The sequence below is a fragment of the Ambystoma mexicanum genome, chromosome 4q (genome assembly GCF_040938575.1).
Source record: "Ambystoma mexicanum isolate Mex_15411 chromosome 4q, UKY_AmexF1_1, whole genome shotgun sequence".
NCBI classification, from domain to species: domain Eukaryota; kingdom Metazoa; phylum Chordata; class Amphibia; order Caudata; family Ambystomatidae; genus Ambystoma; species Ambystoma mexicanum.
The window spans coordinates 948,376,655-948,402,882 of record NC_090928.1 but is presented as its reverse complement, the minus strand read 5'-3'; the positions used below and the strand labels follow the sequence as shown (position 1 = coordinate 948,402,882).

Sequence of the window (26,228 nt, the reverse complement as noted above, 5' to 3'; positions counted from 1 at the left end):
ACTCTCATATGATGTTAATATGGGAATATCATGGTATGTGCTTAACATGTGTAAATTATAAAATTAAAAATGTCTATGTAATACTAATAGCCCTGATTTGAAAAAGATGATTTAGTCATCGAAACACGTTTAATCACAAAGGGCACCACAATATCTCATAATAAACCACAAGATGTGGAGTTTTTGAACACTGTAAAGGGAGTAATTTGTCATCCTTTCAGTTATCTGTGGGCGCTTGGGAACAAGCTAATGTAACACCCCAAAAAGTTGCATTTTTCAAAACCAAGGAGAGGAACCAAGTACTCCGTTGTTACTTTTCCATGCGACCCTGAAAAGTCATACCAGCAATATAACCAAGGGCGCTGAGGTCCAGCAACAGGATAACCGCACCGAAAGAGTTCCTCGAAAGATATAATATCTTTTAAAAGAAGCCCACAATGGCTACAAGCAGCAACATATGAATAGCAAACGCTACACCAACATGACACCAGTAATTATCATGCAGACCATCTGGCTCCTATATAAGAATTGCTTACTAGTACAAAACTCTCACTAGTCTTTTTTAGTGGAATATTGTGGTGTGTACCGGCATGAGTTGATTAACCCCAGATCAAATATTCAAAGGCTATACCTGGACTGCAGACCGGATCTTCTAGTTCTAAAGTTAGTAACATTGTTGCTAGAATGCATCTCCCCACTTCCCGCTCCACACTCCATTCTTTTTAATTAAGGGAGCTAAAGGCACGTGTAAACCACACAATTATGGTCACGTGGGGAAGGCAATATTAGAATCCACAACTCTTGATTCCAATTTCTGCAGTTTAGCAAGCAAACCACATCGCTTTTCAACTAGCAAGTCTTGGTTTAATCAAGCGTGTCATACTGGTGTTCTATTTGTTTCTAAGAACTCAAACCTTAGACAAATAAGCCAACAGAAAAACAGGGAGCTAAAGCGATTGGGCCAACATGATACAATTTTGGACAAGTGTGGATTTCAAGTCTGATCTTCTGCTTTCAAAGTAGGAAACATTTCTACCAGAGTTAGTTCTTCCTCTCCTCATTGTCTCACTCTCTCATCCCTAACCATATGCTCCACTCTATGTCCTCTCTCCCCCATGTCTGTTGTCAATGGGGCATTGCAGAGGACTGGAGGACAGGTGCCTGTGAAACAATGGATAGAATGTGTTACTGTATCTGGGCCAACTGGGGACTGCATGTAATGTAAGAACATGGACGTAAAGGGCAGAAGTGAGTGGGGGGATGTGTGTGCACGAGTTTGTGAATAGAGTGTGGGGCTATTCCTGTGTGGGTGTATTGGGGTGGATCTGTAGTGGGCTCAAGCCTACGGAGGTGACTCTTGGCTAGTGATGGAGAGTAATACCTGCTGAAAATAGTGTTGTGTATCCTCTAAGGCAAAGGGGAATCATATGTGCCTGCCAGTATAAGTGGGCCCTGTTGACGACCGAGGAGCTGAGCAATATCTGTGCTAAAGAGCAACCAAAAAACAATTTTCTGAACAAAGAGATACATCCAGGAGAAGTGAAAGAAAGCATACTAGGGCACTATAAATAACCCGTGACTGTGAGTTAACGGGAGAAAGCCAGTAGGGGGCTATAGCTCCAATGTTGTCGGTATAATAGAAAATTAGACAATATGTGTAGGACATTCGGTCCTCTTATAATTAAACCACGTACCTTGTTCTGTTAAAACTCCATCCAGACAAGTTCAGAGAAAGTTACATACCTCTTAGGTTCTAGTTGCTGCCCATAGACCCTCTAATACTTAACTCATCTCAGGACCCCTAAAGTAGACAACCAGGAGAAGCAATACCCACTAGTGGAACATTGTGATCCTTGGCTGGGCGGTAGTGGGGGGGCGTTACAGGGGGTGTTAGAGATGAGGCCAGGACTGTGGATTGTTGGAAAATCCATCCTCTACCATACTATTCTGTTCCTTACCATTCAGTTCACAGCTTGTATAATACAGCCAAGTAGGTTCTCTCATGTAGGTAGGGGCGAGCTCCACCAGAGGCCACCTTGACCGTGATAGGAACAGTGGTCGAGGGGGATCCAGAAGAGCCGGACCCCAAGAAACTGGGAAAAAACCCAATTGGTGGAAAAAAACCTGTGTTGGTTGAGGTGGTGGTTGTTCAACGAGGAGGCGGCCACACGGCTGGTTTGGAGTGATTGCACCCGCCTTCATGGTCCCCTGAGTGGAGTGACGGGGTACTGGAGAAGTCTCAATGAGAACTGTGGCAGGTGGAGTTTGTAATCAGAGAAATAGGGGAGTAAGGTCAGGCTCCAAGAAAGCACACTGGAGAAACAGATTGACAGAGGCTGCAGTGGAGGGAAGCGAGGACCGTCCGTCAGAGAAGGACTAGAGCAGTGGAGGATAGAATACGCTCTGCAGGGGATAAGCGGCAAGAACCGAGTTCTTGGGTAAGAAGAGAAACAGAGTCTACGTTCCGAAATAACGAAACACAGAATGACTGCAGTGAAGGGGGAGAGAGAGAGAGAGAGAGAGAGAGTGAGAGAGAGAGAAAAAGCTGGCGCCGCGCACTATGAAGGGAGGAAGGAGCGGAAGCCGGTGTAGAGAGTGAGAGGGAGAGAAAGACGGCTCCGCAAACATTGAAGGGAGGATAGAGCATTAGCCGGTGTAGAGAATGAAAGGTAGAGAATGCCGTCTCCGCGAATAATGAAGGAAGCAGTAGCAGGAGCCGGTAAACGGGTTGAGAGTAACCCGATGGAGAAAAGACAGGCACAACCGCGCCGGCTCCGTGAACACAGGAACAGAGGAAATGCAAGTCGGCGCAACGGCCCTAGTAAAGCAACAAAAAAAAAGGAAAGGGAGAGAGACAGAGCTAGCGCTGCCCGAGAAGGGCAAGAAAGACATGGAGAGTGGGGCAGCGTACAAGCTACCTGCCCCAGATGGCAAATGAAAGAAACAGGCAACGAAGTAGCGAGTCCGTGGACTGACTGTAGCGAGTTGCAACACTACGTGCAGGGGGCTGTTCGCAAGGAGACTAGACCGCTACGTGTGGAAAGGTGTGGCCCTCACTGGAGTCTCCATCTTTGCCACATCTTCCACGGTCGTAGCGTGACAACTTCTTTTGTGCATTGAATTCTCTGTTTTTACCTCACTGTGACATTCTGCTAAAAAAAGACCATGAACTGTTTACCAAACTAATGCTGCATGGAGTGGGCATTTTACCCTACTTGAAAGACACGCAAGTCAATTCTACCTCTTGTCATCAGAGAGCTGTACAGCAACAGTTGATTGGACATTGGGGCACTTTGGTCTGATAACAATCTGTTTTTGGGCCATGGACTTTATATAATAGGGGCAGTCTTAAATACAGGAATTGGCTAAGTATTCCTTCATAGTCTGTGGATCCTGAAGCTTCAGGATTGTCATAAGAGGTTGCCGAAGTCACATGCAACCCCTGCATGTCACCGGCTACAAGTTCCAAAGGAAAAAGGCTTCCTTTGTTTTTTGTGCCATGGGCAAGTCTGGACGAGACCCCAAATTCATATTCCACAAGCCTATTGGACTACGAATTCAGTGAACCTCCGAAGTATTATCCCTGAGTCAACACAACTAAAGCTTAATTTGAGAAGGTGGCTTGATCTGAGCAAATTGAACAAAGGTGTAGACCTACCTCCAGCAAATCTGTTTATTGCTATTGCAGATGCCAGCACAAATAGATGTGGCTCAAAGGATTGCAGATGTTTTTTTGTTATTATTTATTGTGATTCTGGTTGTTCATACTCAACCTTACACAAGTTAAAACAAAAAGAAAGAAAACATATAATCTACATATATACAAACCTATTTCATATAGATATAGGAACCTGATGTAATGGTTTGAATGGAGGCCCCATGAGCTTAGTTAGAACAACATTGAGCTCCCAAGCGGAGCAGGCGCCTTCACCGGCGGAAAAGTCCTGAAGAGGCCCTTCAGAAACTCCTTGACAAGCCTCTGAGACCACAGCAAGGGCCTGCCTGCAGACCGCGTGTACCAGGAAATGGCTGCCAAATGCACCTTGATGAAGGCGTGGGCCAATCCAGCCTTGGCCAATGACAGCAGGTACAGCAGGAGCTGTGGGGCCGTGATGCGCAGAGGTGTAATTCTTTGAGTTCTGCACCACACTGTGCAGCGCTTCCATTTGTGGCTGTTACATGATAACGTAGAGGATGCTCTGGCCTTGGCCAAGACCTTCCTACTTTCCAGGGGGATAGCCTAATGGCCAAACTCTAGGGGTGCAGGAGCCAAGCCGTGAGGTTCAGCAACGACGGGCCGTGGTGCAGGATTGTTCCGTCCTCCCTGGAGAGGAAGTCGGGAAAAAGAGGCAGCAGCATGGCCAGGGCCACTGACAGGCGGAGTAGGTCCGGGTACCAGATCTGGCAGGACCAAGCCAGAGTGATGAGTATCATCTTGCTGCGACAGCCTTTGAATGTGTTGATCACACAGAGCAGCAGTGGGATTGGATGGAAGGTGTACACGTAGAGGCCATCCCATGTGAACAAGAAGTCATCCCCAGGCTCCCTGGTTGGGGAAACCTGCTGGCTAATGCCTCCATTTCGAGTTTGCTGCTGTTGCGAAGATATCGATCTGGGCTTGGCCCCAAATGCTGAAGAGACATGATGTTTGTGTCTGCTGGAGTTCCCATTCATGGCAGGATCGCAGCTCCCTGCTGAGGGAATCCACAATGGTGTTTTCTGATGCCCGCCAGGTGGAACGGGCCGAGAAACATGTCCTGAAGAATGGGGCTGTGCCACAGGGCCTTAGCTTCCAGGGAAAGAGTGGGAGAGCGGGTCCCGCCCTGCTTCCGGATGTAAAACATGTTGGTGGTGTTGTCCGTAAAATTCCTCACCACCAATCCTCGCAAGAGAGGCAGGTAAGACTTGAGGGCCCAAAACACGACCCGCAGCTCCAGTACATTAATGTGCAGATCCTGTTCCTCCGGAGGCCAGATCCCTCCTGCGTGGGATTGTCTGGTGTGAGCCCCCACCCATCCAGAGAGGTATATCTTTGGTGACTGTAGTCTGGAACGGGGGAATCCGAAACGGGGCTCCCAGAGCAACAAGAGTGCGGACCCCCCACCACGGTATGGCTTGTCTGAATTCCTGATTGAGGCCAATTTTGTCTGTCTACTTACCTGTGATCCGGAGCCACCTGGTGTTCAGAAACTCCTGCAGAGGTCTCATCTGTAACCTGCAAAACAGGACCAGGTGAATGCAGGACGACATCATGCCCAGCAGCGTTTGATGACCCGAACCGTCGTGGATTGAACCGCGGACAGACAATGCACCTTTCCCCAAAATGGCTGTCACTCTCTCCTCTGAGGGATACGCCAAAAATGCGAACGCCCAGAAACAGAGCACCCTGCGATGGTACCACGCAGGACTTTGGATAGTTGATGGAGAATCCGAGCTCCATAGGGAATATTCATGAGCATGTGAATTCATGACAGACCCCATGCTGGAGAAGTGGTGTCCGAGACTACTTCAGACTCCAAGAGAATGGAGTTTTGCACCATTACCCCAGAGGGTCTTCCCACCATGTTCTTCGTTGCCATTTGTTGAAATACCGTAAAAACCATCAACAACTAAGGAACACATAAAAAATGTATGTTATGAAACTCAAAGATTGTTGGCCTATCTGCATGTCCTAAAAAGCTGTTGAAACCAACATAAAATCTCTAAATTGATCATCTATCCGAGGGACTAAAGCCCTGTCCCAGCCTCTCCCAGTTTCCTAAAGGAACCCGGAAGCGACTCTAGTAACCAGAGCCAGTCTTGGTAATCATGCTTAGATTTTGCCATTATTGGGTGAATAAATTCCACCCTCTTCCCGCCAGTATTTGCCAAACAAGTTATTTTCACTGGTGTGTGGGACCCCAGCCGAAATGTGCCTGAATTAAATCCTATCCCATGTCCCTCAGTGAGTCTATTTCAGTGCAAATCATCTGCACCGCTATATTCGACTTAAAGTCCCGTTGTACATGGTCTGTTTGTTCATCATCCGGAGGGTAGACCCTCTCAATGGCTCGTGTCTAGAAGCCGTAACTTTGGTATTTCATGTAGAAGGTTTATTACATTTGATCTATTTAGTAATACATTGCCCTGACCACTTTCAAATCGAGTGCACTAAAAATCCATTCCTCATTTCCACTGTCGGTCGGCATATTGCAGGTGTAATTTGGCATGGGGCAGAAGACTCACTTCTTTTGTGAAGTACACACTGTCTATGTACCAGTTTCCGGTCTTGTGGCAAGCGGTCACACCCCCTTTCCTTCATGTCAGCACCATTTGAATTCAGCTCATCTCCTCAATTAATGTGAATACAAGTATTATCACGTTCCCCAACGGACGATGAATCACCATGATCCCCATCTAAACCAGTAGGCACATTCTCCAGAGAATAACACCTGGCCATTTGAAAGCTGCTGAAACATTCCTTCCTGTTACCTATGTTGCCAGTGTTACATTGGGAGCCCATATCCATTCTGGGCTGTTCTTCAATAATCACAACAGGGATCATGGGCTCAGGTTCTTTATTTATAGCTGAGCTGGTAGCAACCTGCCCCTCTCACTTTGGGCTCCTCCAATATCACATTGCAGGCCCACAGTGCTATGACCCGACAATGCCTTTCCTGGCTCCTGATTAAGCTTTGGTCTCTCCACCGTCTTCGCTAGACCCGAAGAGTAAGGACCCCCTTTCCTTGGCAGTGATCCAGAGCCCGGCTGGCCCTCAAACGTTCCCTCGATTAAGGGCTGACCAGGGAGAATATCATCGGATCTGTTGTTCTTCAATATTCCTCTCAGGGGGAATAGATTTGACAGTGGGCATTGGTATTAGTTCCTTTATTCCTTCACCCATAGTACACTGCAGTTCTTTTTTTCTCCCCAAAACTTGTATTTAACATACTCTGGAAAAGGACATATACATGCCTACATAAACACATTCCAGTAGGATCATAAAACAAATATTGTATTGGAAGAAGACAAACAGGCAAGGCGTATTAGGTGACATATTTCCTGCGCAGCAGGAGGAGTCCAGCCCCTCAGTCCCAACTGGAGGTGCCATGAGCAACCCTTCCTGTCAGTCTCATCACACCAGTGCAAAGCATCTCAACAGTGGGGGTTTACCCACTATTGCTCAGCAGTTTTCTGCAAAGTCAATGAAGGCTCTCCAGATGGACAAATATGCATTGCATCTCCCCTCACAAAGGGCTGTAATTTTGTCCACCACCAAAATGTCTCATAGTTTTACCCATCTGGACCAGCGGGCCCGCCACATTTTTCCAATGATGTGCAACAGTCAACTTGGCTGCCAAGAGAAAGTGCCCAATCAGGGTAGCCATCGGACTGGACAGGGAAAACAGCCCATCCCCTGTGTCACCCTACAAGACCACGCGGGTATCAATAGAAAGAGATAACCCTCTGACTTCCTTAATCCTGGACAACACCTACTTCCAGAAGAGCTCAACCTTTGCACACGTCCAGCCCATGTGAAAAAGAGACCCCACAGCATTGCAGCCACACCAGCAATTTGCTGAGTAGTACGTGGAGATACGGTGAAGCCTCTCTGGGGTAAGATACCACCTGTCACAGAACTTGTAAGCATACTCCTTATCAGTGACACATCTGGAAGATTTATGCATTCTTGCCCATATTTGCAGCAATGCTTCGTCCTCTATTGGCCCTCCTATATCCTCCTCCCACTTACTCATATATGGCAACCGCACCACTGGTTCCACCGTATCCAATAGACTATATAGTTGTGAAATTCTACCCTGGGAACCCCCTCCCTGAAAAGCCAATTCAAGAGCATTTAACGGCATATTGGTGCTAGCCTTCGGGGAGGGGTGATAAGCCCAGTGTCTCAACTGTGCATATCGAAAACGCTCAGTTTCTGGCACAGCAAAGATATCTTTACATTCTTGGAAGATTAGGGAACGTCCCTCCTTATACAACTGCTGTAGTGATTCCAACCCCCTGACTATCAATGTGCCAAAACTCCTACGGATCTCTTGCTAACATAAGGAAGGTGATTTAGCCCTACCACCGATTGAGCCTGCTCTACAACTTTCCATTTCGGTTGTATCTTGGGTTCACCCCAGGTAACTATGTGGGACCTGAGCAGCTAGGTTGCAGCGGAGCACATCTGGGACTCCCATGCCTCCCACCCCCGTCGCCCTCATCAACACCCTTCCAGAGATTCTTGCCAGTTTGTTCAGCCCATATGAATCTGAGCATCTTTCCTTGCAATGTGTGAAACTCTGAGCCAGGGATCCTAACCGGCAGCGATAGAGAGACATATAGCAACCAAGGTATGAGATTCCTCTTCACCGCTGCAATCCTCCAAAACCAGGATATTGCCCCCCCCCTCCCACTCATCTGTATAAATCCTCCGACATCACTTTGGCAGAGGCGGGAAGTTGCAGCAATACACATTAGCAATACACATCAGAGACCCTGCGAGGGATATGCACCCGCAAATAGGGGATCAATTCCTGAGACCACTGTATCAGTGCCAGGGCTTCAAAGAAGGGTCTATCCTGGGCATCCAGAGAAACATCCAGCCCAATGCAACTTGTCGAAGTTAATTTTCAAGCCTGAGATCCGGCCAAAGCTTGCCAATTAATGTATAGTTGATCAAAAGGGGTGCGGGTTCTCGGAGAGTGAGTAGAATGTCATCAGCATAGAGCGTGACCTTATAGCTAACCCCACCTATCTCAATTCCTTCTATTGCCCTCATTCCGAGGTTGGTGCAAAGTGAAAAACAATGCCGGTAAAGGAATACTGGCATTGATTACTGCTACGGCATATTCTGACGAACCAGACCGCTATTAACAGCATCGTAAAGTACTGGGCTAAATTGGAACAATGGAGATGCCCTAGTGATATACTTGAACCCATTAAACTCCTGTATACTAACACCAGAATCCAAGTAAGAATGACAGCAGATGGAGTAGTAACAAAATTAATCAATACCTGGCACAGACTAAAACAGGGTTGCCCCTTGGCTGCAGCATTATTTAGTTTGTTTACATCAGATTTCGAGAAAGCCATAAACGAACCAAGGATAAACTGTTCAAAACTAAATGCCACGAAAGTGCCTTGCTTAATATATGCAGATGACATCATCTTGTTGGCAAAAACACTGGGTGGACTCCAAATAGCACTGAATAAAACACAGGAATATATGGAACAAAATGAACTTTCAATTAACATAAAGAAAACAAAAACAATGTTGCTGACGCAGAGAAAGAAGAAAGGAGAAAAAACTCATACATACTATTTGAAAAACTGATTCAGGTTTCTACTTACAAATACTTAGGAATCTGGATGAATCAATCAATAACGGAAAAACCATGGACGCAACACTTGAAATCAAAAACCAAAGCCCTAGCAAGACAGGGCCTCATGATACATAGAAAATATGGCAAATTTTCTCTCAGAGCAGTGCTAACGTTTTACAAACAAAAGGTGACAGCGATTTTAGCATATGGAGCAGAAATGATGATCAACCTGGACCAAACTATACGGACAAAACTGGAGGTGATATTCTGGCGGAAAACATTGGGCCTGCCGAAAGCAATGCCAACGACTCCGATACGCTACGAGTTAGGACTCCAATCCCTACAATCAATAGTGGAATGGAAAACACTAGATTTGTTCAGAAAAGTAAATAGTGAAGAAATTATCCCGGCCCTGGACATCCTGAGAAGCTCAACATATGAAGTTAATGACCTTGTATTAAACAAATGGAAAGAAGCAACCATGAAAAGAGAAATCACACTAGAGACACTGATACGAATGCCCCAGATTGCAAAAAAAAAGCTTGTCCGACTTGATTGGATCGAGACCCAAGAGAAGAAAGATCGATATAAAATGAACCTAAAATGCGAAGGTGAATCAAGAGCGGTTAATCAACTTCACCACTACCTCAACCTTTATCCGGACAGAAGAATTTGAGATACATTTTTAAGATTTAGACTGAATCTCTTCCCCACAAGAGAAGTCTTAGGGAATTGGACCCAAAACAAAGCAGATAATAAAGATTGCAGATTTTGCCTAATTTCTGGGAAGACTGAAACTATATATCATATCCTAATGGAATGTGAGGCACTTAACCAGAAACGACTGATATATAGCGGCAAATACCAAAGTACTGCCGCAGAACTGGAACCCAAAGAAAGATGGAGTCAAATCCTGATGGGTAACAATAGGAAAATGGTTGCTAACATCCTTCACTTTTGGGAAGACATCACAGCCGGGAAAGAAGCTCAACATGGATGAAGGAAAAGACTAAATGATGAACTATCAGCAGAAACATAAATGTATGTTAGTAGAATCAAAAATGTAAGGTTTAAGATACAAACCAAACACATTTTAATTAAAAAAATAAAATAGCGGTCTGGTCGCGCGCACGCGACCCACCATGCCGGCATTAACCGGCATGCCGTAAACCAGAGTAGATCACAAGTGAGGCGGACATGCAAATAACGGCCTCATGAAGGTGGAAAAAGTGCTTACCGCCACGCCGTAAATACCGGCATCGCTGACATGCAGTAAAAGGCCCTGAGCAGTGTTCCAAACTGCCACAGGTGCACACAATCAGCACAGGTGGAGGCACTGGAGTCAAGGCCAGTACAAAAGGGGCACACCCACACACCACATCCCCTCCCACACCAAGATGATTCCAATAGTAGTAGCATTACTGGAGCTGGAGGACTTGCTTGCATTGCCACAACATCAACAACAACAACAGCCGCCACCACAGAGGAGACGCAGGAGGAGAAGGAGGGCGAGACAGACCCAGCATGCCCCACCGGTGCAGCCACCATTACCACGCCTGCAGCCCACAATCCCTTGCATCAGAGCCAGTCCTTTCAATCTAACCCCTGAGCAGATCCACACCCTGTACCGGCTGGACCGGGAGACCATCACCACCATAGTGGACCTGATACACAACGGCATAGTGAGCCTCATTGAAATACACAGCGCCATCCCCCCTCTACTGAAGGTAGTGTCTGTGCTCCACTTCCTTGCCACAGGCACCTACCAGCACACAGAGGGGCACATGCATGGCATATCACAACCCTTATTTTCCCGGATTCTGAACCAAGTGCTGGATGCCCTCCTCAAGCACACAAGGGACTACATATCTTTACCACGGACTCCCCAGGAGATATTCGATAGAAAAGTTGACTTCCATGCACTGGCAGGCATGCCAAATTGTGTAGGTGCCCTCAAGGTGGTCCCGCATGCCATGGAGGTGGTATATCGCAACCGCAAGCAATACCACTCCATCAATGTGCAGATTGTATGCGACGCCAGCAAGATCATCACACATTGTTGTGCCCGATATCCCCGATCAACTCATGACTCTATGGTCCTGCGGAACTCCACACTACCACGCTTCGTGGAGCGACATGCTGGACGACGTGCCTGGCTGCTTGGTGAGTTGCCTGACTGGGCCATGGCAGTGCATCAGGGTTGTGAGGTGGGTGGATGCATACTCCACCTGGGTGGGAATGGGGGAGGTGCATACTCCACCTGGGTGGGAATGGGGGGGATGCATACTCCACCTGGGTGGGAATGGGGGGATGCATACTAATGGGGGGATGCATACGCCACCTGGGTGGGAATGGGGGGGATGCATACTCCACCTGGGTGGGAATGGGGGGGAAGCATACTCCACCTGGGTGGAAATGTTGATGTGACTGCACGATGTGCACATCACCGAACACTGTGCCACAAAGCATCACAAACGGTACCTGACACCCAAATCCCAAATCCCATAGTAATGAAGTAAGGTCGACACCTATCACTAGGAAACCACCCCACATCCCAAAACACATGCACCACTCATCGGCGGCCCTCACCCTCCGTAAGGCCATCCTGCACCATGCAGTGCATATGCACTATGTTGCTGTCTCCTGCATATCACCACACAGGACAATCATCCCTGGGAGTGCATTGAAATGAACCAACTAGGGAATCCACAGTGTGTCACCGGGTTGGCACACCCACAGGAGTGCTGTCACCATGGGAATGATCAGCGCTGAATATTATTATTATTACTTATTACTTAATAATTATAATTATTATTATTAATACACAGTCTACTGCCAAAGCTCCCTCCAAGTAAATCTCGCAGGACACAACACATCACTAATTTGATCTCATACTGCTGTATGCATACACGATGCACGTGCACACCATGTATCATCTTGAAGATGCAAGCCACACCATTATTCCATGGCACAGGACAAATAGAGGAATTTAAATGCGGTCAATGCATCCAGGGACATGTGCATGTGGGCAATGATTACCTGCAGGCATGTGTGACTAGTACAGCTGTCCATCATGATTTGGTGAACATTTACCTTCATTCCCCTCTCATGCAGGTGATGGTGGCTATCCCTTGAAGCCGTGGCTCCTCCCCCCTGTCCGAAACCCATAGAACAGGCACGAGGAGGACTACAATCGTTCCCCTACCCGTACACGTGTGGTCATCGAGCAGACCTTTGGCCTATTGAAGGCATGATTTTGCTGCCTCAGCCGGTCGGGTGGGGCACTCCTCTACAGGCATGAGAAGGTGGCCAAGATCACCATCACATGTGTAATGCTGCACAATATGTGCATCCGCCGGAACATGCCCCTGTCCCCTGACATGGAACTGCTACCACCTGATGATGATGAAGGGGATGAGGAATATGTGGCAGGACATCATCACAGTGGCAATGCACAGGAGGGACGTGCTCTGCGCCAGTCAGTGATCGCACAATATTTCTGACATACATGTCAGCAGAGGGTGACATGATGTTTGAACATAGGGCACTGGGTGTGGGGGTACATGTACACTATGCACTGTGAATGATTAAATGACACATGCGCAATGGTGAATGTCCACTCTGGTCTTCTTTTTCACACAACTGGTGTATTGAATGTAACAATATTAACGTGAGTGACAAAAGCCTCCACCAACCTCCCCCTCTCCCCCCACAACTCCCCCACACACCCTCACCCCCTTCCCCCTCCCCCCACAACTCCCCCACACACCCTCACCCCCATCCCCTCCCTCACAACTCCCCCACACAAGTCCCATAGAGTCCACAAAGCCTACATGAGGCTGCCATGTCATTCACTCGGCACTCCCAGAGCCAGGGTGTGGCATGTCCCGTCGGCGCAGTGCACAGACCGACCGGCAGAGCGGGCTGGTTTGTGTTGAACTGCTGGTGGATGGTGTGGCCTCCTGCTGAGGTTGTAGGGTGGGATAACCTGCCTCCAAAGCATCAGCGATGCGCCCTAGCACCTGCCCGCAGGGCCGAGACCTCCTCGCAGAGGCGGTTGGTGTCGTCCGTGAAGGACCAGCCCAGTGCTGACAACTCTGTGCGCCACTCCTCCCTGGCCTGACGGTTGTCCTGTACAAATTCTGTGATGAGTGCAGGGAGCAGGTCAGCCCGCTGTTGCCCTGCGGCTGCACCTGTGGCTGTGCTGGGAATCTGGCTGGCATGCCCAGCCTGCTCATCCTTCCCAACACTGAATACTGGACTGATATGTCCCTGGGTGCCGTCATGGCCAAACTGCTCTGGGGTGTTGGTGTTAACGGTATCGCTCGTAGATACCTGGGGGGATGCAATTTAGGTTGGGGAATGAACCTCATCCATTATATCATCCTCAATGGTGCCCCAGATGTCATCCTGGCTGTCTTCCACTGTGAGGGGTGCCGTGGCTGCCACCTCCCCAGCCACACTGGACTCCTCCGAATGGGGTGTCTGACAGGTGTCTCCAGGCAGAACAGTGGTTGGGGGTGTGGGGGTGGTGTGCCCTCCACAGGCCTTCATGGTGCAGGTGCTATGTGTCCCTGTGGTGGCTTGCTTGCTGGGACATGGCGCCCCCTGGCTTGTCCCCTGGAAGTTGACGGACGGTTGCTGTCCTCCTGGGACCTCTTACTGGGTGTGGCCTGTGCAGAGGTTATGTCCTGCTCTTTGCTGTCATGCTCACTGTCTGTGGGGGTGGAAAAGAGAGACAGCATGAGTGATGATACATTGGGACAATTGCTCATCCACACAATTGTGGGTAATAGGCATTTGTGTTGGGAAGGGCACGTCATTTCATACATGGGTGGTAAATGCAGCCGTATGTCGGAGCCACTCATGTTGGCCAGGAACAGTGCTGTCTGACATGCTCACTATTTTGGTCATGCACGCTGTGTGCCTCATGGAATTTCCTACTTTGTGTGGTATGTGTCATGTACGATGGTATCAGGTAATAATATCCCCAACAAAAATATTGCCGTAAATATGGCCGTTTAGTTCGCCATAGGCAATATTTTTATTGGGGATATTATGTGGGAGCGGGAGTTGCTGGGGTGTCCCCGCACATTAAAAAGTGATGCGGGGGTTGCGGCGGTGTCCCCCGCAGGGTCCATTGTGAATTTCGGAATACAAAAATATGGCGATATTTTTGTATGGTGATATTTTTGCAGCAAAATTATCACATGGAACCCGATATGGCCTTGCAGCAGGCATCAGCATGTGTCTCACTTGCTTCGGCATACTTTACATGGAGTGTGTGTTTGGCCGACCATGGCGTGAATCTTTGGACAGACATTGCCATTGACTTTCATCAGATTGGCTTAGCAGTGTTTACTTTAGGACACTCACCTCCATCAGCAGATGTCGTGGCGCCACACTCCATCTATCCTACGCCTTCAATCGATTCCGGCCCAATCATGCTTGCACATGTGTCCTCCCACGGGGTGAGCTTTATGGGTGAACTTGGTCATCCTCCAGTTTCCATGGCCTGGGTGCGATTTACCGATAATATGTTGTGCACCCTTAGGCGCAGATCATCCCACTGCTTACGGCAATCCTTCACCGTGCGGGGGGTGTTGCGCACCTCACTAACCTTCTGGGCAACAAGTGCCCAGATCTCTTTTTTGCGCAGCACTGCCTCTCTCCTCATGTTGCTGTTGAACACTGTGCCTGCATGCTCATGCAAAGTGACCAGGAGCATCTGCAGTTCGTCCTGGTTAAATCTCTCCTTTCGGAGGCGGCCAGATCGCTTCTTCAGAGCTTTAGGCATTCTTGGCTTGTAGGAGGTACTTTTCAGTCGATTTGCAGTGTCCCAGCGGTCCTGTGTGTAGAGGATGGCAATGGATTGTGTTTTTAAAGATGGCCGCCTTGCTCCTTCCTGTTCCTGTGCCATGACACTATTTCCGGTTCCGCTATTTAACGGTGACCGTAAATAGCTGTGTTCGCTAATTACGGTCACCGCTATTTACAGTCACTGTTAATGATGCATTGGACTATGTCGGAAGTGTAATCTGCGCCTAGCTTCATGCCGGTAAGGACTTTTTGGGAGCCTTTTGCGGCATAGCGCTAGGTACCTTACCGGCATAGCGCAAAGCTCGTGCCCACAAAGTTGTAATAGTTCTTTATTAGCGGACTGGTGCCAGCACGGACACGCTAATTGCGCCATGCCGGTAAGGGACATTACTTACCTCCAAACTCGGAATGAGGGCCTATGTCTGTGTTGGCTCTGATACAACAGGCCAGTGGTTCCATGCTCAATGCAAACATCAGCGGGGACAGGGGGCATCCCTGCCATGTACCCCTGGTAATCGGCAACCTGACCGACATTTGCCCATTACTGATTGGTTCTGACAGATAGACATAACACATTTAATGTACCCTGGGCCAAACCCAAAGCTGTCTAAGACCCCCCTAAAATAATCCCAGCTAACATTGTTGAAGACCTTATGTGCGCCTAAAGCAATAACTCCCATTCCAGTCCCCGATCTCACAACTACCTCGAACAGATCAACGACCCACCTCAGATTGTCATGGGTACTACAACCCACAATGAACCCTGTTTGATCACCAACTATGATTCTGGGAAGTACCTCCATCATACAACGGCCCATGATCTTGGAGAAAAGCTTTGAGTCTATGTTCGTGAGGGTGATGGGTCGGTATGAGTCACATAGTGTCTGTGCTTCCCTGGTTTGGGGATCAGTACAGTCGTGGATGTACCCATAGTGGGGACCACCTCACCAGACTCCCTAAACGAGATGAAGAGATCCACCAGGGAGGGAGCCAAGAGAGGGTAGAATTTTGTAAAGAAGGGAGCGGTGAACACATCGGGACCAGGGGCCATGTTCTTTAGTGTCCTAATGGCCCATTCCCAGTGTCCTAATGGCCCATTCCACATCGCCCAGCACAATCAGAGCCTCCAAAGCCTCTCGTTTCACTGCTGTTAGTTTCGGCAGGTTCACCTCCCGCAAGTACTGGGCCTGAGCTGTTGGCTGGTCCCATACTCCCCGGAACACCTCCCCAAAGTGGTCCTCAAATATTCTCAGCTTCTACCCTTCCCCCGCTGAAGTATTACCCTTCCGTCCCGCAGGGCCAACACTGCGTTTCGTTTCTGAGTTCCCATTTTCCTGAAAATAATTGGGCGATTACCTCAACTAATTCACGGCATATGACCGGATCCTTCAGCACCGGGTCATACTGCCTACAGGGGCGCCGCTGTTGCTCTGGTCTACCTATAATGGACATAGTAATGGGACACCGAGAGCATGGTCTGACAATGTTTGCATGCCAATGTCTACCCAACGGACGGAGGGATATAGTGCACTGGGAACCAGCAGGAGATCCAGCCTAGAAAACAACCCATACACAAGAGAATAGAAACAGTAGTCGCTCTCCCTGCCGTGAAACAATCTCCAAGCATCTACCACCCCGAAATCTTGGAGAAGAGACCCAAAGGCTAGTGCATTTCTGAAGTCCAGCCTAGTAGCAGGCAGGGTTTTGTTCATCAAGGGATCGGGTACCAGATTGAGATCGCCCCTTATTAAAATGTGCCCCTCTGCGAAGGGGAGCACCTGGAGGAGAAACTTTTCCAGGAACACATTGTGCCCAGTATTAGGGGCATACAGGGAGCCCAAGGTGAAGAGAAGCTCCTAAAGCGCACACAACACACAGACAAATCTCCCCTGGGGATCCCGTAATACCTTGACCTTAGATATCTGATATGTTCCCCAATTAATATTTCCACTCCCTTCTTCTGCCCATCTCAATCATGTCTTCCCCCTCCAAATCAACCGTCACCCTATCCAAACCACCCCGCCCCAAAAGGCTGCACCCACCCCATCGTCATCTTCCAACACATTCCACAATAGTACATGTGATCCAACGGCATTCCCAGAGTAAACATTTGTAATACCCCCCCACCTCCCACTGTGCCCAGACAGCATTTAACAGAGGTCAAACAGGAGCAGAAATTGGACATCTCCAGTTCCAACGGGGAGACCGATTTGGAAGGCATCATAACAACCCAATAATTTAACCCCACTATCCCTGCCCCCCCAGCCACCCCAGGAACCCTGCTGCCATCAAAGCTTCATGGCCTTTATCCAGGCTTAGAGCACAATACTTCCTCATGAACTGTGACCCACCACTTCACCTCAGATCCGCGCACCAATGCTTACAAAAGCCCATTGGACAGCTCAGGTCTTCCTGACTGGCCCTTTCAGACTCCTCGCCCTACCCACCTTCATCCACTTTTGCGACGCTTCAGGACTAAGACCCAAACCCAACCCCTCACCCTCCTTTGCCTCTCCGGGATTCATTAAACCCTCCACCTCCTTCAGCGTCCAGATAATCCATTGCCTTCCCTGGTAAGCAAAGTGGCGCACAGTAGGAAACCCCCACCACCTCCCTACTGCCCAGCCACTCAGTCATTGGTTGGAGCGCTCTTCGGTTCGCCATGGTCGTGGAGACCACATTTTGGAACTCCGAGAGTGACATGTTCCGGACAGAGATGCTTCCCAAGGGACGGGCAGCCGACATTATGGACTCCTTCACCTGGAAGAAGTGGACCCTTATGAGCACATATGTCGGCCTATCTTGTGCTGAGGAAGTCCTGGTCCTGGTGTGGTGTGTTCTATCCAATTCGATGGCACAGTCCTCAGGCAACTTTAGCAGGAATCAAAAGCGGTCCGCCACAAAGTCACGGAGGTTGTCGTCCCTTACCCCCGCAGAAACCCCCTGAATCTGAATATTATTTCTACGGGAGCGATTCTCCCCATCCTCCTGCTTGTCTTCTAAGGCCTCACATTGCGCCTCCAAGGCCTCCAGTCTATTAGAGCACTCACCATCCTCATAGGATTGCTCGCACAGAGTGTCCTCAACTTCAGAAAACCACTGTTCAGCCTCAGAGACCCTCTTATCTAGTGCCAGAATCTTATGCTAGTGTTCTTCCGTACTCTTATGGATTTCCTTGCATATTTCTGCCAAATGTTCCCGAATATCTGACTTAGTGGACATGTGCGTGAGTTTAGTCGGAAGGGGTCAGCCCCATAGACCTGGGCTGTCACCACCTCAGTTCTCCTATTTTTGTCAGCAGGTTGCAGCATCGTGGAAATATCTCTTAGCTTCCCAGGCTTAGATGTTTTAGCCATCACAGCAGCAGGAGACCAGGGAGCTTGAAGAGACAACACTGCTGGTTTCACCCTATCCCAGTAACTCAGCTTTTCCCCACACAGCTGTTAATATGCTACCTGCAGCTCACAGGAGTCGACAAGGCTGTACACCCACCAGCCTCCAGGTGATCCTCAGCTTCTCCCACAAGCAGCACTTAGGAAGAGAAGCAGTCACTAGGAATCCCCCAGATATCTTGCAGAGGAAAGTGGTGAGGAAAATGGGCAATGCTGCAGAGAAGCAGAATGAACTGTTTTAATATGCGCGGCACTGCAGCGTAAGTCAAACCTCACAAGAGCCATGCCGGTGCAATAGTAAGGCACCCCACCACAGGGTCACTGCCACTTGTCAACTCATGGAGTGCATGCAGTCTGGAGGGTGCTGCTCAAACAGGTGGTGCGCTTATTGTATGCAGAGCATGTTGTAAAGGCCCCACGCCATTAGGGCAGCCTAGCTATTAACATCTTCGGCATCAACCCTTCCATCTGAAGAACAACCCCCTGATATGTGGTACTGCAGAGAAGACCTTTCCTTGGGAAGAATTCAAAGCAGATTGCTGCATGGAGAGCTCCAGAATCAAGTTGCCAGCAGATGCAGTCACATAAATTAGTAAAGGGTGCCTCATGGGAGTTCACAAGAGTCACCTGCCATTAGCCTTACAGTGGGTGCTCCTCCCAAATATGATCTAGCGCACGTCTTGGTTCACAACCTGGCTGGGTAATTTGGAGCGTGATTAAGGGCACTCACAGAGGGATGACACTCACCAGACAGCACGCCGAGAAAGAGGCAGAGAGGTGGGCCCCCTACCTCACCAAAGCTGTTGGGTTGGTCTGCTTTGGTGTCGCCAGTCCTCTACTCCACTGCCACCACAGCACCTACAGGTGCCAGCGCACACCCCCTCCAGCAAGTGGCCGCTCATTCGCAGCAGGCCTCCACAGCCTCCACCTTCATCAGAGCCGCCTCGATATTGCAGTATGCAGCTCTAGAGAAGGGCCAGGCCAAAGAGCACAATTTTTCAGGTGAGCGGCCCGCATGTCATCCCGGCGGATCCTGGGTTTATGGACACCATTCAGGGTCGGAAAAGAGCTCAACCGTAGCTCGAGCCCCTGCGCAGCTCACACGTGTGCTTCTTGGCAGCAGCAGATCATCAGGAGAAGGATACAATGTGTTCCATCTTCATCTATGGTATTTTTGTCCAGGTAAAGCTGTTTTGACTGTATTTGTACCTTACCAATTTCCCCAGATTAGACCGCAGTGCCCCCTACTTCCAGAACGTATAACCTGAACCCCTTTGTCCACTGTCGAACGAGCCGATATTTGGAAAATTGGGAAGATCTTTTTTGAACAAAAGGTCTGGGCTTCCTTCATCCAATAAAACTTCTTGCGAAGCAACAGTTGTTTCCCTAGGCACATTGGCCATATTAGGTTGACCGCTTTCTCCTTCCTGTAGTTCAATCGAAGTGTACCACTGATCTTCTTCCACTTCTTTTGAATTTCCTCTAAGTATCCCTAGAGCATGGGGCAGCTTGCGCAATTCTATCAGTAGGTTCTTTTCATAGGCAGCGTTAGCTGCTTCCTCAGTCAGGTTAAGCTTTCTGAGGAACTTTCTTGAGCTTGTTTGCTTTGTCCTTTTTCCCTTCTTCCTGCTTTTTTTTCACAGATTTCCATGAGGGATCTCTTGACAATTTTTGCAGTTTGAACCACTAATGCACTCTGTTCCAGTTCAGTTGGAGGAGCAGGAACACTTGTCACTTTCCCTAAAAGCTGCACTGCTCCAGACAAGTCAGTTACTGAATCATGTAACATCTCTAGGTTAATTTTCACATCACATAGCTGTAAAGTGTGTGCATTAACTTCCAATCAAATATTATCATATAGAGAAGAAAACAAACTCAGCACCATGTTTAGTGCTCAGATTTCTGGGGCAGCCAATCTTATATGATTATACAAGTCTGGTAATGTGTGATGCATTGTGTGCTCAGATGATACAGGGCTTTGCTCAGCACCACTATTTAAGTGTTGCGTTAAAAAAGAAAACTGGTCCTCGCCGCCAGTAAGTGCGGCTGGTTCAATTACAGCCATCTCTTCCACAGGCACACCTTGGACCATATCAGCCAGTTCTAACAGACTTTGATCACTGATAAAGACGGAACTAGATGTCTTACGGATTCAATCAGTTTGTGAAATTGCCTGGTGCCTAAGATCTGTACTCATGATGGGCCCAGCTGCTGAAAATATTTGGACATTTTCCTTATGTTCTTGTTTTTATCCTCTGGACATTTTATCACTACATCAGTTTTATCAATAGCGTCGCTCAGAGCTGCCTCCTTAATGCCTTTATTAGATGTTGCAGCTTGTATAATCGACCAGCCAATGATGTGAAGGTTGATCTTTTGCTGGATTTATTGATGACATTCAGACCCCCACAACAGTCACCATACGCTCAGCAAGTACTCCCCCACTACCTGCCAAGCCCCCTCTGTTGTAACAGGGATGCTTTCACCATTAAATGAATCCTTTTCAGAAGTCGGCCGGTTTTCCCCTACTTCACCCGGCAAAGGCAAATCGATATTGATAATATCCGTGATCATGGTTGTCATAGTTGACATAGGGATAAAACAAGGATTGGCCTCATGTCGACTATCACCAAAGTCGAGGGGGGGTCATATAGCTGCCGTATACAGTCCTTCTCTAAATGAGTTTCAAGTATTTGAGCAAGCAAAAGCTCCACCGTAACTTTCTTCAGTGTTCGTGCTTCCAAACTTTCTTTTATTAGCCGGAGTGCTTACAGCAATGATAGGATTCATAGTTTCACATTATTCCGATGTTTGGTGAACTAAGGATATGGTTTAGTGCCTCGGCCTGCTTGGGACCGTTATTACTGAGTCCATCTGTTTGCCATAACAGTTCAAGGACCACGATTTCAAAACTTGTGCCTGCACTAGATGGATCATCCCCAATAAGGTTAATCTCCTAAACAGGAGTGCAGTTATGAGCAGTAAGATGGTCACATTTCTTCAGTAACTGTACCAATAGGGGGCAGCGTTCAAATACCAGCCCCCTGCACAGGGCCACACACACTAATGTTGTTACTTGCCGAGCACCCCCCAGGCCAAGGATTCATTTATTTTTGCCAATACAGTTTCCACTCCTGGACTTTCCTCATCCTCTAATAGTTAGCTTATTAATCGCATGCTGCGTAAATAGTTTCAAGAAGTTTAGTAAACACAGTAAAGCAAAACAAAGGGTATAGAGCACCACCTGTAAAATGGGGAGCTTAAGGGATATAAAACACCAGAGTCAAACTCCGAAATTGAAGGAAATATACTCACAGTTTTCCACTCCGCACTCCAACACTGACACTACTTGCTACCACTTTGCCCATGCCTAGTGTTAGGGAGAATTCTCATTCTATGGCTAATTTCCCTCACCTAGTGAGTCCCCCAGCAGCTTTTCTGGATTTCTGGAGTTTACGTTTTTCCACTTGGTAAGAGTGTGAGCCTTTTTCCCACTCTTACATGTGTTTTGCCATGTGTATTTCTACTGTTTGTGTGATCGTGGGCTCTGGAGGACACTACTCCAGGAACCCCACTTTTTATGTGTGTTACACAGCACCTTCAGTGCAGTGACACAGGGTTATCTTTGAGACTTCCCACTGGCTCAATTTTTCTGGGGCTGACTACTGTCCCCCAGAAAACAGGTAAAGTTGCCATTTACTTTACATAGTCATTTAAAAACTACAGACCCAGTACAACCCATCTTACATGGAGTACTGGAAAGGGTTAACTCCTATCCCTTTTTGTCTGTGCCTCTCTGAGCTTTGTTTTGCTCTTTTAACATTTAGACTTGGCTGGTGGCAATGGTATCTACCCTAACTTTTCTACCGCGATTATACTATATAAACGTGGTACTGTTCCAGGCTATCATATTAGCCTCGAACATAAACCCGCTTGACCAAATACTCTTTCTTTTGGCTCCAGTCGGGTTTATTCACCATTTCTTTTTGTTAAAGTCCTTCTTGTGTTTAACTTTGTGCGGCAAACCAGGTTTGCTTTCTTTGTTCATCGTCTTTTGGCAGGCTTCTTTCAAGAAGCCCTCCTTTTGGCACCTGGGTGTCTAGGTGGGCTGAATATGAAGGAGGGGTGTAGTCACCCCCTGCACAGGGTATCCTTGGAAACTCAAGTTGCACTTTGTCATGATTGGCTGAGGTGGTTGTCCGGGCCGGACAACCCCCCTGCTGGGTGATTGACAGCCAGGCTGTATGAATGGGGGATTTGCGCATAAAAGGCAGGAATCTTGGGCTGGAAATCAGAGTCGCCACTGGAACTGCAAGGAACCGAAGAGAAGCGGAGAAGAAGACAGCTGCTGCAACTACTGAGTCCCGGTGGAGCCCTGCTGCAGTCCTGAGCTACCTACCCTTCAAAGACAAGAGAAGATCCAGTCCGGAGTTTGCTTCCCTTGAGCCTGGTGGGATCAACAAGCTCATCTCCCACAGGCAGAGAATCCTCTTCTTGGTCGAAATCGCTGCACACAGCTGTAGTGGTCCGGATAGCCATCTGAAGAGCCTCTCCTGTTTTAAAGGAGCACAAACTTTTATTCACTGTTGCTTTTGCTGCTGCTGGCTTCATCCTTGGGTAGTGCAGACCGCTCCAGACGTCCTCCTTCTTGTCTCCACGACTGAAGCCACAGGAACCGTAAGTCTGCAGAAACTACCAGGAACAACTGCCGTAGCACCAGCTCTTCTTCACTTTGAATAAGGTACTGTGTCCGACCTCAATGAACTGGGGTGAACCCCTTTCACCTCACTAAAGGCTTGTCCTTATCTTCCTTCCCTCTTATAACTTTTGCTTCCTCTTTTGACAATATCCAAGTACTCCTGGCAATCTCGAATCGTGAACTGTACTAACCGTGTGATCCTCTACAACAGGAACCCTGTTCCACTTGACACTGGTGCAGGCCTATTGACTTTTATTCACTTGTAGGAAAGTGTCCTCTGATTCTATCTGCCTTGACAAAAGTATTGCCTATGATTTTTATCCCCAAATCTCTTGTGTTGATTCATGTGCTAAGTGTGGTTTAACTCTGGTAGCATTTCTTCCTGCGGGTACGGGTATTTTTAGTAAGACCGAACTGTCATTACTGTCAAAAAGTGTTCGCATCTGTACCCCCGGTAACGTCTCTGTTTCACAACACTGGTCTGTCAAAACCAAAGGTACTTACGTTGAATTGTACTCCACAAAGTGAATTGGTTATGTGTAGTGTATTTTACGTGTGGTTTTAAATTAATAGAAGTGAAGTGTTATACGAAAAGATGGTCTAGAAATTAAACCAAAAACCTTGAGTCAGTGTTTGCTTGAGTCACAGTAATTGTAGTCCTTTGTGTAATCTCTACTACTGCTCATTTGCTCTTGAGATAAGTCTGGCTGCTCCGCTACTGCTACCACTTTAACAGTGTAGTGCAGGCTTGTACCAAAGGTGAACTTGTACTGCCACTTGTAGTCTTAATTGTGTCTAGTGGTCCCTAAGGGCACTGCACAGGATTTTGCCTAACACCTTGCGCTCATGTGATGTGTTTAAGCTCCAGCAGGTGAACCAGCCAAGGTAGCAAGGCAGAGTCAACCTTAAAGGGGTAAGCAATTTTGCAGTATTGTGGGATGTAAGCAATGAAACTCCAGCAGAGATGTAGCAGCAAAGAGTTGAGCAGGAAAGCGTGCTACACCAGTAACACTGACACCACTTGCTACCACTTTGTAGATGCGGCTCAACTGTTGGAAGTCTTACAATGTGTGGTGGCTTTCTTCTTCTTGGAATCAGAATGAACCAATCTGATTCACACATGCAAGTAGTGGTAGTGGCAAAGCATTTTGTGATCAATCTGAGAAACACAGTCTGTTCCCTTTACGAACAGGGGTCCTGGGTGTTATCCCACTTACCATATTGTCCCTGACAACATTTTACTTCCCTGGGGCTCTGAATGTAAGGGCAGGAAAAATCAGCATGGCACTCGCTACCCCAAAGGACTTCATATGGAAGCCACCATTTTTACTGATATACTAGAGGTTCCACGAATTTCCCATAAATGACAATGTAAAGCAGGACAATAAATGGCCTCTGGCAGAGGATCCAGTAAGGTTCTCTGTGGCCTTTTGGGCTCTGGTTTGCTCTCCCTGATATCCCAATTACTGCTCTGTTCAAGATCAGAATGGTGACGGATGTGATGGGTCATAATTCTGAGGCCTGTGGTGGTAGCCAGGAATTAACTCTTACTCTGGAACAAAGAACTGGTGTGGCAGTCTTGCTGGTTCTGTCTCTGAAAAGATTGTGCCTGCTGTCACAATTGAGAGTTGGGTCTTTGTCTTTCGCATGCTAAGGTGATTCAGATTCAAGTTTATCGCAGCCCTGATACTGTGACACCGTACGATAGGCATAATTCATCCTTTTGTTCCTGTTGATAACCAAACGATGTGAGGCCATTAGCCTGATATATTTTGCAGGAGTTTCATTATTTGCAAGATGGCGTTTTATTCAGCCTGTCTGTTTAATCTGTAAGTACTCACCTGGCAGTAATGTGTGCTTTTGACAATCTATTGTTTCTGCGGTTCCCAGCAGTTTTAAGACATTTATATTGAGTCACCCTATGGTGCACACCCATGTTTCTTCGTGGGATATCCTCTGGTTCTCTGGGTCCTTCTGGATCATTATTTTGAAACTTTGAAACAGATTTCAATCAACCTTCCAATTATTTTCGGTTACATTTTAAAATATCAAAATATACTTTAATTTTAACAGTAGTTCATAGGTAGAAATGCTGGAGAAAGCAAATAGTTCACTATTTGGAAGACATTCTTAAATTGCCATGCATACCCTGTTAGATTTTATTATTCCAATGAATGTCCCATTTCTAACATTCTTTTCTTTGACTACTACTTCTGACAGGGGGAGCTGGGCTTGTTTGTCTGTTATAAATCTCTCTTATGTTTTTGATCAGGGAGTCTGGATTTATGGACAAACTCGCCTCCTAGTGGGTTCCGGTTTTCTTGTTAGCCCCAAGTGTCAGTGTTTGCCTCTTTTAACATACACCCATCTTCTTAGGAGGAGGTTGCTCTGCATTCCCTGAAATTTAATTTATCTAGATAAGACTTCTGGCACTCGCCTGGTTTGTTTCAGGTCGTAAGGTCCTGAAGTCACCCACTGCTACTCTCCCTGAGTGTTTGAATCCGCCAAGCACTTGGTATGCTATATTAGATAGTAATCTTTTGCTATTAATTCAAGCTTGTTCTCCCAGAAGGATGCAAACTTCCTTGGAAGAGTCAAAACGTTTTAATATATGATTTTTATTGGGTGGCCACGTGGTTCCTCCTCTGGTTCCTTTGTTGCCATGTTAATGTGCCTGTTGCCAATGTATCCTCATGATATCTTTTCATGCATCCTTTCTTTTGAATTGACAAAGGTGTGTTTTGCACAGATGATTTTGCCATGTGTTCTTTTGGGCTGGGCAAAATGTTTTATTTTGATCTCCTCACAGAAATAGGAAAGGGATAAGGAAGAGAGGACACAGTAGTAAGGCTACAAATATTTACCAGTAAGTAATCATCATTAAGCGGAAACCATCTTTTTTTCATTCCACTCCTGGTTTCTGCCCTCCCTCACACTTTCTTTGGAAGTTTCCTTAGCCCATCACTAATAGATTAGAAATCTGCAAATTAATAAGGAAGAAAGAGGGGG

At 47.5% G+C, this 26,228-nt stretch overlaps 1 protein-coding gene across 3 annotated transcripts in view; it reads right to left on the bottom strand.

The window, feature by feature from the left end:
• The window catches only part of TRERF1 (transcriptional regulating factor 1), a 2,539,264-nt gene that overhangs the window by 1,618,512 nt on the left and 894,524 nt on the right, over positions 1 to 26,228 (bottom strand). The window lies entirely within an intron of this gene.